Below are 14,526 nucleotides of genomic sequence, written 5' to 3'. Positions count from 1 at the left end.
ATAAGTATGTTTTAACTTAAATAGGGATGGTATAATAAAATTTTGGGGTCTGCGGTCGCGCCTTGCCTCCATAAAATAGAAATAGGCACAAATTTTAATAAAGACTTTTCATATCTATCTGCGTATGTATACTTTGATAATTATGTTTCAGTTTGAAGAAATATGGTATAATAAAATTATGGGGTGTTCGTTCGCGCCTGATCTCCATAGAATGGAAATATGTCACAAAGTTTAACAAGGTTTTTTAATTCCACAGAATATTGTGGCATGTGTTTCAGTGTGAACAAGTATGGTATAATAAATTATGGGTGCTATCTATTTTATTTTTACTTTCATCATATTTTGCTTTGGTTTTGATATCCCCAAATTCGAAGCTATCTCTTTACAACCCTTCCTTTTCATAAGCTATCATACTTTCATAAATCAGAGACCATTTTCTGTAGGCTGTTTTTGACCCCAGTCAACGACGGGTATTTTGCTAGTATATATATATATATATATATATATATATATATATATATATATATATATACGTGTAAAAGTAAACGTGTCTGTCTTTCTGTGTGTCTGTGTGTCTGTGTACAGTTTCATTCGCAATAACTCTGTTAATTTTCAGTTCACATACTCGAAACTTGATATACAGTGTACTGAGATTTGGGAAAATTTTGAAATCGGTTTTCGGCCAGAAATTTGACTGTTAAAGGCTCAAAATTCAACGGATTGACCTTTGAGAACTCTGCCAAACACCTCCGACAATTGTGGATCTAAACACTTGTAATTTTATATATAGGTTACTTGGACAGGGATCTAACTTAATAATGTAATTTAAGCCCAAAACAATAAATTTTAAGAGGTCATAATAGGGGTCAAAGTTAAAAAAAATGATCTTTTTTTTCTTTTTGATCAGCATACACGTCAAAACAACCGGGAAACGCCGGGCACCCATACAAGTCTATCTATATATCTATAAAAGTGAACGTGTCTTTGTGTCTGTGTGTGTACATTTCTTTACGCAATAAGTCTATCAATTTTGAGTCTACAGACTCGAAATTTTATATACCGGATACTGAGATTTGGGAAAATATATTGGATCAGTTTTCAGCCAAACATTTGGCTGTTAAAAGGCCAAAGTTCAACAATTTGACCTTTGAGAACTCTACCTTACTCCTCCGAGGATTTTGGGTCTAAACACTTGAAATATTACATATAGGTTCCTTGGACATGGATCTAAATTAATAATTTTATTAGATCCCCGAAAAATAAATGTTAAGGGATCATAAAAGGGGGCAAAATTTAAAAAAAAATTAACTTTTTTTGTTTGTTTTTTCCAGCATAAACCTACAAATACCCGGGCAACGTCGGGCATCCATGCTTGTATATCTATATAAATGAACGTGTCTGTGTTCCTGTGTGTGTGTCTTTGTACATTTTCCTACGCATCAACTCTGACAATTTGGGGTCTAAACACCTAACATTTTAGATATATGGTCCTTGGATATGGATCCTACTTAATAACTCGATTGAAGCCCAAAATAATAAAAGTTAAGGGGACATAATAGGGTCAAAGTTAAAAAAAAATGACATTTTTTTGTTGTTGCTCATCATACCCCTACAAATACCCGGGCAACGCCGGGCACCCATGCTAGTCTATCTATAAATGTGAACGTGTCTGTGTCTCTATGTTTCTGTCTGTGTGTCTGTGTGCATTTTCCTTCGCAATAACTCTGTCAATTTTCAGTCTACAGACTCGAAATTTGATATACAGGGTACTGAGATTTGGGAAAATCTATGTGATCGGTTTTCGGCCAGAAATTCAGCTGTTAAGGGATCAAAGTTCAACGATTTGGCCTTTGAGAACTCTACCAAACTCCTCCGACAATTTGGGATCTAATCACTTGAATGTTAGATATAGGTTCATTGAACATGGATCTAACTTAATAACTTTATTTGAGCCCAAAACAATAAATGTAAAAAGGTCATAATACGGGTCAGATTAAAAAAATATATATAATCTCTACCAAATTACTCAGACAATTTCTGGTCTAAACATTTGAAATTTTACATAAAGGGTATTCAGAGATAGGGTAAACTTTATAATCAGATTGGGTCGAAAATTTTTTAGTTACCAATATATAAACGTATGTATGTATGTATGTTTGCATGTCTGCCTAAAACCTTCGATAAAGGCGATGGATTAATACAAGATCAGTATAATTTTGATGTTCTACTTTGTAGACGACAAATATAGAAAAATAGGCTAAAATCATTAATATCTTCACTTTCAATTGGGAACTTTTCTACTGGGGGGGCGCTTTTTTCGCCGATATTTTCGAAAGTCACATCTCCTTTCAATTGTCTAGCCTTAATTTAGACCTACGTCACTTCCGATTTGACGGTGGTGGTAACTACAAAGACGTTAGGTTTTTTCACCGTTTTTTTCCTCCTTTGCGGTACGCGTTCGAGCCTGCCTTCCTACTTACACTTTATTATCATTTTTTTTTGGTCAACATACACCTTCAAACACCCGGGCAACGCCGGCTGAAATGCTAGTATATGTATATGTATATATATATATATATATATATATATATATATATATATATATAATTATTCATTAATAATAATTATGAATAATAGTTGTTTGATCTTTTTAAAATTTTGTCCACTCTGAAAAAGAAAATATATACGTATATAATTATTTAATAAAATAATTGTTACATACCTACGGATACACGTGTTTCATCCTTTCGGGAATCATCGGTGCAGGATATCACGATTAGACATTTATTTTTAAATTTAAGATCTGCTACAGTGATCTAATGATTTTATTATCATGATCTAAGCATGCAAGCTAAAGTAACCGACTTATTTCAACTGTAAAATTCTCAGCGGTAATAAAAAAAGAGTTTCATAAGGGATCTGACATAATTATTAAATATAATTATTACTTAATCTATACAGATACTAGTGTTTAATTCTTTCGGAAGTCATCAGTGCAGGATATCACGATTACCGATGGTCGGTGGATTCAAACTTGGCAACGAAACCATCACTGGCTCCATTAACAAGAAAGGAAATCAACACGTCCACTGTAAATCGCGAGAAATATCGTTAAAATTTAAAAATTTATTTTAAAATGTTTTAACGTCTGTCATAGTAATCTGTTGACTATAGTTCCTTAAAGAGGCTGACATAATTATATGCTATAATAATTATTAAATACTTACAGACACTAGTGTTTCATCTTTTCGGGAATCATCAGTGCAGGGTGTTACTATTAATTATATATATATATATATATATATATATATATATATATATATATATATATATATATATATATATATATGAATCATCAGTGCAGGGTGTTACTATTAATTATATATATATATATATATATATATATATATATATATATATATATATATATATATACATGTTTTGTTTTGTTTAAAGGAAGTATAGATGAGTCATCTTCACCGTCGGTTTCAAACTCGAGATTGAAACCGACGGTACCGAGGATTTACCTAAACTTCCTGTAAACAAATCGAAACATAAATAAGCCCAGAAAAAAAAAAACTAAGAGAAATGGAAAACACCTGGTGGCTGAAAAAGGCTAAATATATGCAGAAGCAAGCAGGGGAAAACAATTCTGCAGGTTTCTTTAAGGTCACTGAAGGAAGTGTATGGCCCTAGAGCCCAGATGACTAACACTCTTTTATCAGAAGATGAAAACACTACACTGACCCAACCAAAACAATTAATTCAAAGATGGCAAGAGTACTCAGGCACCGTATTGAATGTAGAATACAATACAAATGAGATCTTAAGCCACATAAGTCTTCCCCCAGCAGATGGACCTGAAAGATATACCAACTTTTGGGGAAGTAAGGAAAGCAATTAACAAAACTAAAATTAACAAATCTCCAGGAATTGACGTCATACACATTGTGTATAAGTATGTATTACGTACACATTTTGTATGAGTATGTATTACGTACACATTGTTTACGAGTATGCATTACGTACACATTGTGTATGAGTATGTATTACATACACATTGTGTATGAGTATGTATTACATACACATTGTGCATGAGTATGTATTACGTACACATTGTGTATGAGTATGTATTACATACACATTGTGTATGAGTATGTATTACATACACATTGTGTATGAGTATGTAGTACGTACACATTGTGTATGAGTATGTATTACGTACACATTGTGTATGAGTATGTATTACGTACACATTGTGTACGAGTATGCATTACGTACACATTGTGTATGAGTATGTATTACGTACACATTGTGTATGAGTATGTATTACGTACAGATTGTGTATGAGTATGTATTACGTACACATTGTTTACGAGTATGCATTACGTACACATTGTGTATGAGTATGTATTACATACACATTGTGTATGAGTATGTATTACGTACACATTGTGTATGAGTATGTATTACATACACATTGTGTATGAGTATGTATTACGTACGCATTGTGTATGAGTATGTATTACGTACACATTGTGCATGAGTATGTGTTACGTACACATTGTGCATGAGTATGTATTACGTACACATTGTGCATGGGTATGTATTACGTACACATTGTGTATGAGTATGTATTACATACGCATTGTGTATGAGTATGTATTACGTACGCATTGTGTATGAGTATGTATTACGTACACATTGTGTATGAGTATGTATTACGTACACATTGTGCATGAGTATGTATTACGTACACATTGTGCATGAGTATGTATTACGTACACATTGTGCATGAGTATGTATTACGTACACATTGTGCATGAGTATGTATTACTTACACATTGTGCATGAGTATGTATTACGTACACATTGTGTATGAGTATGTATTACGTACACATTGTGTATGAGTATGTATTACGTACACATTGTGTATGAGTATGTATTACGTACACATTGTTTACGAGTATGCATTACGTACACATTGTGTATGAGTATGTATTACATACACATTGTGTATGAGTATGTATTACGTACACATTGTGTATGAGTATGTATTACATACACATTGTGTATGAGTATGTATTACGTACGCATTGTGTATGAGTATGTATTACGTACACATTGTGCATGAGTATGTGTTACGTACACATTGTGCATGAGTATGTATTACGTACACATTGTGCATGGGTATGTATTACGTACACATTGTGTATGAGTATGTATTACATACGCATTGTGTATGAGTATGTATTACGTACGCATTGTGTATGAGTATGTATTACGTACACATTGTGTATGAGTATGTATTACGTACACATTGTGCATGAGTATGTATTACGTACACATTGTGTATGAGTATGTATTACATACACATTGTGTATGAGTATGTATTACGTACGCATTGTGTATGAGTATGTATTACGTACGCATTGTGTATGAGTATGTATTACGTACACATTGTGCATGAGTATGTATTACGTACACATTGTGCATGGGTATGTATTACGTACACATTGTGCATGAGTATGTATTACGTACACATTGTGCATGAGTATGTATTACGTACACATTGTGTATGAGTATGTATTACGTACGCATTGTGTATGAGTATGTATTACGTACGCATTGTGTATGAGTATGTATTACGTACACATTGTGTATGAGTATGTATTACGTACACATTGTGCATGAGTATGTGTTACGTACACATTGTGCATGAGTATGTATTACGTACACATTGTGCATGAGTATGTATTACGTACACATTGGGCATGAGTATGTATTACGTACACATTGTGCATGAGTATGTATTACGTACACATTGTGCATGAGTATGTATTACGTACACATTGTGTATGAGTATGTATTACGTACACATTGTGCATGAGTATGTATTACATACACATTGTGCATGAGTATGTATTACGTACACATTGTGCATGAGTATGTATTACGTACACATTGTGCATGAGTATGTATTACGTACACATTGTGCATGAGTATGTATTACGTACACATTGTGTATGAGTATGTATTACGTACACATTGTGCATGAGTATGTATTACATACGCATTGTGTATGAGTATGTATTACGTACGCATTGTGCATGAGTATGTATTACGTACACATTGTGCATGAGTATGTATTACGTACACATTGTGCATGAGTATGTATTACGTACACATTGTGCATGAGTATGTATTACGTACACATTGTGCATGAGTATGTATTACGTACACATTGTGCATGAGTATGTATTACGTACACATTGTGCATGAGTATGTATTACATACGCATTGTGTATGAATATGTATTACGTACGCATTGTGCATGAGTATGTATTACGTACACATTGTGCATGAGTATGTATTACGTACACATTGTGCATGAGTATGTATTACGTACACATTGTGCATGAGTATGTATTACGTACACATTGTGCATGAGTATGTATTACGTACACATTGTGCATGAGTATGTATTACTTACACATTGTGCATGAGTATGTATTACGTACACATTGTGTATGAGTATGTATTACGTACACATTGTGTATGAGTATGTATTACGTACACATTGTGTATGAGTATGTATTACGTACACATTGTTTACGAGTATGCATTACGTACACATTGTGTATGAGTATGTATTACATACACATTGTGTATGAGTATGTATTACGTACACATTGTGTATGAGTATGTATTACATACACATTGTGTATGAGTATGTATTACGTACGCATTGTGTATGAGTATGTATTACGTACACATTGTGCATGAGTATGTGTTACGTACACATTGTGCATGAGTATGTATTACGTACACATTGTGCATGGGTATGTATTACGTACACATTGTGTATGAGTATGTATTACATACGCATTGTGTATGAGTATGTATTACGTACGCATTGTGTATGAGTATGTATTACGTACACATTGTGTATGAGTATGTATTACGTACACATTGTGCATGAGTATGTATTACGTACACATTGTGTATGAGTATGTATTACATACACATTGTGTATGAGTATGTATTACGTACGCATTGTGTATGAGTATGTATTACGTACGCATTGTGTATGAGTATGTATTACGTACACATTGTGCATGAGTATGTATTACGTACACATTGTGCATGGGTATGTATTACGTACACATTGTGCATGAGTATGTATTACGTACACATTGTGCATGAGTATGTATTACGTACACATTGTGTATGAGTATGTATTACGTACGCATTGTGTATGAGTATGTATTACGTACGCATTGTGTATGAGTATGTATTACGTACACATTGTGTATGAGTATGTATTACGTACACATTGTGCATGAGTATGTGTTACGTACACATTGTGCATGAGTATGTATTACGTACACATTGTGCATGAGTATGTATTACGTACACATTGGGCATGAGTATGTATTACGTACACATTGTGCATGAGTATGTATTACGTACACATTGTGCATGAGTATGTATTACGTACACATTGTGTATGAGTATGTATTACGTACACATTGTGCATGAGTATGTATTACATACACATTGTGCATGAGTATGTATTACGTACACATTGTGCATGAGTATGTATTACGTACACATTGTGCATGAGTATGTATTACGTACACATTGTGCATGAGTATGTATTACGTACACATTGTGTATGAGTATGTATTACGTACACATTGTGCATGAGTATGTATTACATACGCATTGTGTATGAGTATGTATTACGTACGCATTGTGCATGAGTATGTATTACGTACACATTGTGCATGAGTATGTATTACGTACACATTGTGCATGAGTATGTATTACGTACACATTGTGCATGAGTATGTATTACGTACACATTGTGCATGAGTATGTATTACGTACACATTGTGCATGAGTATGTATTACGTACACATTGTGCATGAGTATGTATTACATACGCATTGTGTATGAATATGTATTACGTACGCATTGTGCATGAGTATGTATTACGTACACATTGTGCATGAGTATGTATTACGTACACATTGTGCATGAGTATGTATTACGTACACATTGTGCATGAGTATGTATTACGTACACATTGTGCATGAGTATGTATTACGTACACATTGTGCATGAGTATGTATTACGTACACATTGTGCATGAGTATGTATTACGTACACATTGTGCATGAGTATGTATTACGTACACATTGTGCATGAGTATGTATTACGTACACATTGTGCATGAGTATGTATTACGTACACATTGTGCATGAGTATGTATTACGTACACATTGTGCATGAGTATGTATTACGTACACATTGTGCATGAGTACATACTATATACACACAAAGATGAGTATATATTACATACAAATAAACTCATAATGCGTATGTAACATACTCCTATGTGTATGTAATGTAGTTATATCTGTATGTAATGTAGTTATATCTGTATGTAATGTAGTTATATCTGTATGTAATGTAGTTATATCTGTATGTAATGTAGTTATATCTGTATGTAATGTAGTTATATCTGTATGTAATGTAGTTATATCTGTATGTAATGTAGTTATATCTGTATGTAATGTAGTTATATCTGTATGTAATGTAGTTATATCTGTATGTAATGTAGTTATATCTGTATGTAATGTAGTTATATCTGTATGTAATGTAGTTATATCTGTATGTAATGTAGTTATATCTGTATGTAATGTAGTTATATCTGTATGTAATGTAGTTATATCTGTATGTAATGTAGTTATATCTGTATGTAATGTAGTTATATCTGTATGTAATGTAGTTATATCTGTATGTAATGTAGTTATATCTGTATGTAATGTAGTTATATCTGTATGTAATGTAGTTATATCTGTATGTAATGTAGTTATATCTGTATGTAATGTAGTTATATCTGTATGTAATGTAGTTATATCTGTATGTAATGTAGTTATATCTGTATGTAATGTAGTTATATCTGTATGTAATGTAGTTATATCTGTATGTAATGTAGTTATATCTGTGTGTAATGTAGTTATATCTGTATGTAATGTAGTTATATCTGTATGTAATGTAGTTATATCTGTGTGTAATGTAGTTATATCTGTATGTAATGTAGTTATATCTGTATGTAATGTAGTTATATCTGTATGTAATGTAGTTATATCTGTATGTAATGTAGTTATATCTGTATGTAATGTAGTTATATCTGTATGTAATGTAGTTATATCTGTATGTAATGTAGTTATATCTGTATGTAATGTAGTTATATCTGTATGTAATGTAGTTATATCTGTATGTAATGTAGTTATATCTGTATGTAATGTAGTTATATCTGTATGTAATGTAGTTATATCTGTATGTAATGTAGTTATATCTGTATGTAATGTAGTTATATCTGTATGTAATGTAGTTATATCTGTATGTAATGTAGTTATATCTGTATGTAATGTAGTTATATCTGTATGTAATGTAGTTATATCTGTATGTAATGTAGTTATATCTGTATGTAATGTAGTTATATCTGTGTGTAATGTAGTTATATCTGTATGTAATGTAGTTATATCTGTATGTAATGTAGTTATATCTGTGTGTAATGTAGTTATATCTGTATGTAATGTAGTTATATCTGTATGTAATGTAGTTATATCTGTATGTAATGTAGTTATATCTGTATGTAATGTAGTTATATCTGTATGTAATGTAGTTATATCTGTATGTAATGTAGTTATATCTGTATGTAATGTAGTTATATCTGTATGTAATGTAGTTATATCTGTATGTAATGTAGTTATATCTGTATGTAATGTAGTTATATCTGTATGTAATGTAGTTATATCTGTATGTAATGTAGTTATATCTGTATGTAATGTAGTTATATCTGTATGTAATGTAGTTATATCTGTATGTAATGTAGTTATATCTGTATGTAATGTAGTTATATCTGTATGTAATGTAGTTATATCTGTATGTAATGTAGTTATATCTGTATGTAATGTAGTTATATCTGTATGTAATGTAGTTATATCTGTATGTAATGTAGTTATATCTGTATGTAATGTAGTTATATCTGTATGTAATGTAGTTATATCTGTATGTAATGTAGTTATATCTGTATGTAATGTAGTTATATCTGTATGTAATGTAGTTATATCTGTATGTAATGTAGTTATATCTGTATGTAATGTAGTTATATCTGTATGTAATGTAGTTATATCTGTATGTAATGTAGTTATATCTGTATGTAATGTAGTTATATCTGTATGTAATGTAGTTATATCTGTATGTAATGTAGTTATATCTGTATGTAATGTAGTTATATCTGTATGTAATGTAGTTATATCTGTATGTAATGTAGTTATATCTGTATGTAATGTAGTTATATCTGTATGTAATGTAGTTATATCTGTATGTAATGTAGTTATATCTGTATGTAATGTAGTTATATCTGTATGTAATGTAGTTATATCTGTATGTAATGTAGTTATATCTGTATGTAATGTAGTTATATCTGTATGTAATGTAGTTATATCTGTATGTAATGTAGTTATATCTGTATGTAATGTAGTTATATCTGTATGTAATGTAGTTATATCTGTATGTAATGTAGTTATATCTGTATGTAATGTAGTTATATCTGTGTGTAATGTAGTTATATCTGTATGTAATGTAGTTATATCTGTATGTAATGTAGTTTATATCTGTATGTAATGTAGTTATATCTGTATGTAATGTAGTTATATCTGTATGTAATGTAGTTATATCTGTATGTAATGTAGTTATATCTGTATGTAATGTAGTTATATCTGTGTGTAATGTAGTTATATCTGTATGTAATGTAGTTATATCTGTATGTAATGTAGTTATATCTGTGTGTAATGTAGTTATATCTGTATGTAATGTAGTTATATCTGTATGTAATGTAGTTATATCTGTATGTAATGTAGTTATATCTGTATGTAATGTAGTTATATCTGTATGTAATGTAGTTATATCTGTATGTAATGTAGTTATATCTGTATGTAATGTAGTTATATCTGTATGTAATGTAGTTATATCTGTATGTAATGTAGTTATATCTGTATGTAATGTAGTTATATCTGTATGTAATGTAGTTATATCTGTATGTAATGTAGTTATATCTGTATGTAATGTAGTTATATCTGTATGTAATGTAGTTATATCTGTATGTAATGTAGTTATATCTGTATGTAATGTAGTTATATCTGTATGTAATGTAGTTATATCTGTATGTAATGTAGTTATATCTGTATGTAATGTAGTTATATCTGTATGTAATGTAGTTATATCTGTGTGTAATGTAGTTATATCTGTATGTAATGTAGTTATATCTGTATGTAATGTAGTTATATCTGTAGTAATGTAGTTATATCTGTATGTAATGTAGTTATATCTGTATGTAATGTAGTTATATCTGTATGTAATGTAGTTATATCTGTATGTAATGTAGTTATATCTGTATGTAATGTAGTTATATCTGTATGTAATGTAGTTATATCTGTATGTAATGTAGTTATATCTGTATGTAATGTAGTTATATCTGTATGTAATGTAGTTATATCTGTATGTAATGTAGTTATATCTGTATGTAATGTAGTTATATCTGTATGTAATGTAGTTATATCTGTATGTAATGTAGTTATATCTGTATGTAATGTAGTTATATCTGTATGTAATGTAGTTATATCTGTATGTAATGTAGTTATATCTGTATGTAATGTAGTTATATCTGTATGTAATGTAGTTATATCTGTATGTAATGTAGTTATATCTGTATGTAATGTAGTTATATCTGTATGTAATGTAGTTATATCTGTATGTAATGTAGTTATATCTGTATGTAATGTAGTTATATCTGTATGTAATGTAGTTATATCTGTATGTAATGTAGTTATATCTGTATGTAATGTAGTTATATCTGTATGTAATGTAGTTATATCTGTATGTAATGTAGTTATATCTGTATGTAATGTAGTTATATCTGTATGTAATGTAGTTATATCTGTATGTAATGTAGTTATATCTGTATGTAATGTAGTTATATCTGTATGTAATGTAGTTATATCTGTATGTAATGTAGTTATATCTGTATGTAATGTAGTTATATCTGTATGTAATGTAGTTATATCTGTATGTAATGTAGTTATATCTGTATGTAATGTAGTTATATCTGTATGTAATGTAGTTATATCTGTATGTAATGTAGTTATATCTGTATGTAATGTAGTTATATCTGTATGTAATGTAGTTATATCTGTATGTAATGTAGTTATATCTGTATGTAATGTAGTTATATCTGTATGTAATGTAGTTATATCTGTATGTAATGTAGTTATATCTGTATGTAATGTAGTTATATCTGTGTGTAATGTAGTTATATCTGTGTGTAATGTAGTTATATCTGTATGTAATGTAGTTATATCTGTATGTAATGTAGTTATATCTGTATGTAATGTAGTTATATCTGTATGTAATGTAGTTATATCTGTATGTAATGTAGTTATATCTGTATGTAATGTAGTTATATCTGTATGTAATGTAGTTATATCTGTATGTAATGTAGTTATATCTGTATGTAATGTAGTTATATCTGTATGTAATGTAGTTATATCTGTATGTAATGTAGTTATATCTGTATGTAATGTAGTTATATCTGTATGTAATGTAGTTATATCTGTATGTAATGTAGTTATATCTGTATGTAATGTAGTTATATCTGTATGTAATGTAGTTATATCTGTATGTAATGTATGCTCATATACTGTGTGTGTAATATATACTCATATGAATATATATTACACATACACATAGTATATGAGTATATATTTCTATATGCATAGTATATGGGGATATATATATATATATATATATATATATATATATTGGAAAATTATATGCGAGTCTGTTAATTTTATATTCATGTGTTGCAAAAAAATGAGTTTGAAACAAACTTTATTAAAAAAAAAAATTAAAAAGTGCAAGCGTCTTTAAATAACTTTCAGTTGGACTGTCTTGTCAATTCGTACGTTGTTTTGTTTTGAAAATTATATGCGAGTCTGTTAATTTTATATTCATGTGTTGCAAAAAATGAGTTTGAAACAAACTTTATTAAAAAAAAAAAAAAGCAGGGAGGAAAAGGGAAAAAATGGTCCAATGGCTGATCACTTACTTACTATTTATGACTTTTGGACTATTTATTCGTGTGTATTTTGTGTGCGAACGTATGAGTGTGTATATGCGTGTATGTGTGTATGTGTGCCTCTACGTGATTACGTTTGTATGTCTGTGCGCATGCACACGTATGTTGGCGTACGTCTATGCACGCATGTGTTTATTTCCATGTGTATGCAGGGTGGAGGGGGCTCCCGTAAGCCGTGGTGAAGGCAACCCCTCTAGGAGAAGCAAATCTATGAGTTAAAAAACATAAAGCGGGAGACCAGTACCCGCATTAAGCTGGTCTGCAGTTTGACTTGCTGCTGGCTATCTTGCTCTTGCTTGTTGCTGGATGTCAACATTTTGAACCGAGAGAGAGTGATTTAGCTGTCGTACAAAGCTAAAACTCTGTAACACCATCAGGTACATATACTTCCTCAGGCTATAAGAAAAAAAAAACGGTCCTATTGCGATGGAAAAGTTGTGACGCATGTAAGTCTGAAATTCTGGAAGCATGTAGTAATTGATCTGCCATTATTATATGTATATGTGTATGTATGGGTGTGTGTATGTGTGCATGTATGTATATGGGCGTGTGTATGTGTGGGCATGTATGTATGTGTGATTGAGTGCATATTTACGTACATGTATGTATATGTAGGTAAGTGTGTCTGTATATATGTATGTGTGTATGTGTACGTATGGATGTATGTATGTATATGTCTATGTATTTGTAGGTGTGTATGTATGTATATCTGTATGTATGTACATATATGTGTATGTTTACAGTTATGTGTGTATCTGTATATACGTATATTTGCGTTTATGTGTATGCATGCCAATGACCGTCTTGTGTATGTTTATGTATAAGTATGTCTATGTATGCATATATGTAATGTGTATGTATGTATGCATATATGTGGATTATTTGTATATGTGTATGTGCATATGTGTATGCATGCGTGCATGTATATATATATATGTATATATACCAGTGACCGTCTTTAGTGTCATGTCTGCTTGTGCGTGTGAATTTTTTTTTTTTCCCCCGGCAGGACTAAAGTTATGGTTATCGTCGGGCTCATGGACTTTCAGAACCTGAGGGAGTGGCACTCGTCTGACAAGACGTTGCAATCATTATTATATATATATATATATATATATATATATATGCGCATAGTATATGAATATATCATAATATTCACACAAATGTTAACAGGAATTCCATGCATTCTGATGGATTTTATAAAATAAAATTTGGGAAATAAAGAAACCAAAATGCATTCTGATGGAATTTTACAAAAATAAATTAATTTTTAAATATTTTTTGAGATTTCATTTTGTGCCATTGTGTTTCAT

This window comes from Euprymna scolopes, chromosome 39 (assembly GCF_053919585.1).
Source record: "Euprymna scolopes isolate OS-2025 chromosome 39, ASM5391958v1, whole genome shotgun sequence".
Classification (NCBI taxonomy): Eukaryota; Metazoa; Mollusca; class Cephalopoda; order Sepiida; family Sepiolidae; genus Euprymna; species Euprymna scolopes.
The sequence above is the reverse complement of the archived record's forward strand: the minus strand, read 5'-3'. Positions refer to the sequence as shown.